The sequence below is a fragment of the Rhinoraja longicauda genome, chromosome 9 (genome assembly GCF_053455715.1).
Source record: "Rhinoraja longicauda isolate Sanriku21f chromosome 9, sRhiLon1.1, whole genome shotgun sequence".
NCBI lineage: Eukaryota > Metazoa > Chordata > Chondrichthyes > Rajiformes > Arhynchobatidae > Rhinoraja > Rhinoraja longicauda.
In genome coordinates, this window is record NC_135961.1 from 54,265,389 (window position 1) to 54,271,166 (window position 5,778).

Consider the following 5,778-nt stretch of genomic DNA (forward strand, 5'->3'; position numbering starts at 1 on the left):
CGGGAGGCATCAAAGCCTGGACCTGATGGAGTTAACCCTCTCTGAGACCGAGCTCTTCTTGCCCGCACCCCGGGCCGCAGCTTCAGAACCACGGTAAGCAGTGGGTGGGGGTGTTGAGCAACAGTGGTGGGCTGGAAGCCACATCTCCATGGCATAGGTCCCCATCTAGAAGAACTAACTCCACTCGTTCCAGTTACCAGCGGGATAGTGGAGAGATGTTGTCAGGATAATAGTGTAACAGGTCTGCAGTCCTGCTGAACTGCTGGGAGTCAGTCTCAGTACAGTACAGGAAAGACCCTTTAGCCCACAATGTCTAGACTAAACGTGCAACCAAGTACAACTGCAGCACAGTGGCGCAGCGGTATAGGTGCTGCCTTGCAGTGCCAGGGTCCCGGGACTGTCATATGTTGAAAGACTGGAGCGACTAGGTTTGTATACACTGGAATTTAGAAGGATGAGGGGGGATCTTATCGAAACGTATAAGATTATTAAGGGGTTGGACACGTTAAAGGCAGGAAACATGTTCCCAATGTTGGGGGAGTCCAGAACCAGGGGCCACAGTTTAAGAATAAGGGGTAGGCCATTTAGAACAGAGATGAGGAAAAACCTTTTCAGTCAGAGAGTTGTGAATCTGTGGAATTCCCTGCCTCAGAAGGCAGTGGAGGCCAATTCTCTGAATACATTCAAGAGAGAGCTGGATAGAGCTCTTAAGGATAGCGGAGTCAGGGGGTATGGGGAGAAGGCAGGAACGGGGTACTGATTGAGAATGATCAGCCATGATCACATTGAATGGCGGTGCTGGCTCAAAGGGCCGAATGGCCTACTCCTGCACCTATTGTCTACTGTCTATTGAATGGCAGGGTAAATTTAATGGGCCAAATAACATAATTCCTTATGACCTTTTGACTATTTAATAAAAAATCTCCCTTTAATAATTTGTGCTCTCCTCCCAGTGAGCTCTGAGAGACCCTCTCCTTTGATTAATTCAGGAGCCAGATGATTCAGGTTAGCTGTTCAATGATTCCACATGCCACTCATTTCACCTGCCGCTCCCCATTAATTGATTCTGTCCGTAGTCCTTGCATCAGGGCAGCTGAGGTCATCAAATTCTTACTGTCGTTGACTACAAATTAGGGAGCAAGCGGAGCATTTAATTTGCGTCTGGGTTGGGAGTGGATATCAGCTGCTGATCGATGAAATGTTCCAGGAAAATGCTGGAGGAGATATCATTTCAGTAAAACCACGAGTCACATCAGCACTGTCTGGCCAAATGCTGTTACTCTCACAGTCAGGGTGTGAGGTGAGGAAGGCAGCTTTCATGAGCTCATAACTGATAGGAGAATTAGGCCATTCGGCCCATCAAGTCTGCTCCGCCATTCAATTATGGTTGATCTATCTCTCCCTCTTAACCCCATTCTCCTGACTTCTCCCCATAACCCTCGACACCCGTACTAATCAAGAATCTATCTATCTCTGCCTTAAATGTATCCATTGATGGCCTCCAGTCTTCTGCGGCAGAATTCCACAGATTCACCACCCTCTAACAAAATTTCTCCCCATCTCCTTCCTAAAGGAACATCCTTTAATTCTGAGGCTATGACCTCTTGTCCTAGACTCTCCCTCTCCCACTAGTGGAAACATCTTCTCCACATCCACTCTATCCAAGCCTTTCACTATTTGATATGTTTCAATGAGGTTCCCACTCATTCTTCTGAACATCCAACAAGTACAGGCCCAGTGCCATCAAACGCTCATCATATGTTAACCCACTCATTCCTGGGATCATTCTTGTAAACCTCCTGTAACATTAACAGCCCAATTACTGTAATCTGTACAGAAATATTTAAGAGGCGTTTTGATGAACATGAACAGGCAGGGAGTGGAGGGATACAAAGGGTGGCACAGTGGCGCCGCATTAGAGTTGCTGCCTTACAGCGCCAGAGACCCAGGTTCGATCCTGACTATGGGTATTGTCTGTACAGAGTTTGTACATTCCCCCTGTGACCATGTTGTTTTTCTTCCGGGTGCTCTGGTTTCCTCTCACACTCCAAAGACGTACAGGTTTGTAGGCTAATTAACTTCTGTAAATGGTAAATTGTCTTGAGTGTGTGGGATAGTGCTAGTGTATGGATGATGGCTAGCCTGTTCTCACACTGTATCTAAAGTCTTAAAAAGTCCACCTGTAGGCAGATGTGATTAGTTCGATTTTTATCATGGTGGGCACAGACTTGGTGGGCCGAAAGGCCAGTTCCTGTGCTGTACTCTTCTATATTCTAAAGCCATACTGACTGTTTCCTCAATGATAGAAACAAAATGCTGGAGTAACTCAGCGGGATAGTCAGCATCTCTGGAGGGAAGGAATGGGTGACGTTTCATCACCCATTCCTTCTCTCCAGAGATGCTCCAGCATTTTGTGTCTGTATTCGATTTAAACCAGCATCTGCAGTTCTTTCCTACACACTGTTTCCTTGTCTCTGTGCCGATCCTCGGGACTCGTTCCACAGGAGGGGCGACAGACGCAAGAGACTGCAGATACTGTAACCTGGTTGTGTGTGTTCCCTCTCGGTATGGGGCCATCCTGAAGACAAGCAGCTCTATCAGATAATTTTACAGCTACTTGTAACTGTTAGAAACAGAGAAAAATAGGTGCAGGAGTAGGCCGTTCGGCCCTTCGAGCCAGCACCGCCATTCAATATGATCATGGCCGATCATCTAAACTCAGTACCCCTTTCCTGCTTTTTCCCCATTTCCCTTGATTCCTTTAGCCCTAAGTGCTAAATCTAACTCTTTCTTGAATACATCCAGTGAATTGGCCTCCATGCCTTCTGTGGCAGAGAATTCCACAGATTCACAACTCTCTGGGTGAAATTCTTTTTCCTTATCTCAGTCAGAAATTACCTACTCCTTATTCTTAAACCGTGACCCCTGGTTCTGGACTCCAATTTCAATAATGGTGCAATTTTAAATGGACATTATGACAGCATTAAAAACAGCACTGACATACTTAGTGAGCTAAATCAAAGATGATAAAAATATCTGGGAGTATCTCAATTGAACACATGGCTTCAGGTTACTGCTCTTAACCGTTCTAACGGTCTCAAAGAACTGGTATGACTTGTGTACAATTTGCTTGTGGATAAACCAAACCCAGTGAATCATCTTCATTCTTCCAAAACTGCAAAGGTTCAAAAAGGCGGTCCATGTCATTTTTCATGATAAAAGAAAATCAGACCTAAAACTAAACATCCTCAGTGTTTAGCATGAAACTAGAAGCACATATTTGAATTCGAGGGTGGCATCAAGTCTTTCAAGTGAAGCCAACACATCCTCATGTATATCAGCTGTCTTTCAACATGAAATGTTGGTTCTGCCTCAGTAATCCCTGTGTTTGACGATTTATTTCAGACTTCCCATATCTACAGTTGTATTACTTTCCACGTCAACATGCCTGCGACAGTGACACCCCGCATTGATGGATTAGGTTTCAACAGATCAAGAAATGTCCTCACTAAATGAAATGCCGCTTCGCTCCTTCAAATTACAACCGTATATTGGTATTCGTTTATTACTGTCGTGTGTACTGAGATACAGTAACTTTTGTTTTGTGTGCTATGCGGGCAGATTACATCATCCATCAGGTAGAGCAAGAGAGAAAATAACAGTACGGAATATAGTCTTACAGCTACAGAGAAAGAGCAGGTAACTAAATGCAAGGGTCACAACGAGGTAGTTTGGGAGTTCATGGATACATCTTCAGATATCAGCAGTGAACAAGCTGTTTCTGAACCTGGTGCTACATGTTTTTCAAGCTTTTGTATATTCTGTCTGATGGGAGAGGGGAGAAGAGAGAATGACGGTGGTGTAAGTGGTCTTTGATTATGCTGGCCGTTTATCCGAGGCAGTGTGAGGTACGTATGGAGTTGACAATGGGGTTGGGGGGTGGCTGGTTTGTGTAGTGGACTGGGTTACGTTCACTATTTCTCACGGACCTGGGCAGAGCAGTTGCCATGCCTGTATCCCGATAGTGTGGATGGACTCTTTCCAGAAGTGGAGGGCACCATCAGATTCCCAGTGGACATGTGCTTGCTCTCGTATGAGGCCATTGCGTCAGAGACTGGCTTTGCAGCCGAGTCGAGGTCTCTTTGCTTCATAGCCTGAGTGCAGCTCTCAAAAACTCTCAGTTCCAACCTCCATTGGTGACTGGGGCCACCTGCCAACCTTCCAGAACTAGCCCATGGTGTCACTCAACACCGTGAAGGGAGCAGACATGGAGTGGGTCGGGGACGTCTGTCCCTTGCCACCCAGAACTGCGACTGGTCACCACTGGTTTAAGACTTTACTTTGAGACTTTACAGATACAGCGTGGAAACAGGCCCTTCGGCCCACCAAACCCACGCCGACCACGATCACCCTGTACCCTAGCACTATCCTACACACTCGGGACAATTTACAATTTTACTGAAGCCAATTAACCTACAAACCTGCATGTCTTTCGAATGTAGGAGGAAACCGGAGCAAACCCATGCAGCGGGTCTCTGGCTCTGTAAGGCAACAACTCTACTGCTGCACCTCTGTGCCGCGCTGATGATGGACGGGAAGTGTCGCCCTCTGATTCTGTGCTGTATGACGATGATTCTCAGAGGGTCGTGCGTCTCTGGAACTCATTTCCCTCAAAGGCCAACGGATGTAGAGTTGTTGAATAAGTTTAAGATGGAGGCAGATATATTCTGGATAAGCAAGGGGTGAGATGGTCAGGTATATGGGGCAAAGGCTATAGTCACATTTATCCGTGATCATATTGAATGGCAGAGGTGTTGAGGGGCTGAATAGTCTACTCCCGTCACTGATTTGTATAATTCTCAACGTCACCACAGGGCTCTGCAATGCTGCCTTCCCTCACTGGCGTGACCCACACCTACTCTGGTGGAAGCTTCCTCAGCTCCTGGGACCTCTCAGTGTATTCTGCATTCTTGTTCAATCTATACATACCCAACAAAACATGAGGCAGGAGGAAATCTTGACCGCTTGGTCAGAGTGTTAGATTTTCAGGTGTTAGTGCAGGATCCCATTGACCAAAGTGAAATCTATGCTTCAGTCAGAAGAAGGGTCTCGACCCGAAACACATCCATTCCCTCTCTCCTAGATGCTGCCTGACCTGCTGAGTTACTCCAGCATTTTGTGATACCTTAAATTAAATCCATGCTTCTACTCAATACCTGTGCTAAAATCGTACAGGTCCAGACATTGGGTGATGCTACCACAGGGCAAGTGTCACATAGTCACTCTTCCAGCATCTCTAGATCACTCAGCCTGTGCCATCGCCTTGGCACAATAGACAATTGTCTATTGTCTATTGTGCCAAGGCGATGGCACAGGCTGAGTGATCTAGAGATGCTGGAAGAGTGACTATACCTAAGGTGTGGAGAACTGTAAGGATTCCTCCTAGAGGGGGAATCCAGTACCGGACCAAGTGCAGGACATGGGATTAATACAGAAGGATACTTGATCCCAGCACTGACATGGTGGGCCGAACGGCCGGTTTGTTTGCTATACACATCTATTATACTATCAGTGGACTTTTGTCATCATGTGTGCTTCAATGAGACAGACCTCAGCTGAGTGTGTTGATTGAAGCGAAATGCATCATAGATTGAGAGGCAGAGGTAGCCTTTCATTGTTCTTATGAGACAGGCATTCACACCACTAGCCACTGCTACCAAACATTAGTAAATGATCCATTAAAACATCGAAAGACTCAGTCCAAAGGTTTTCATCGGG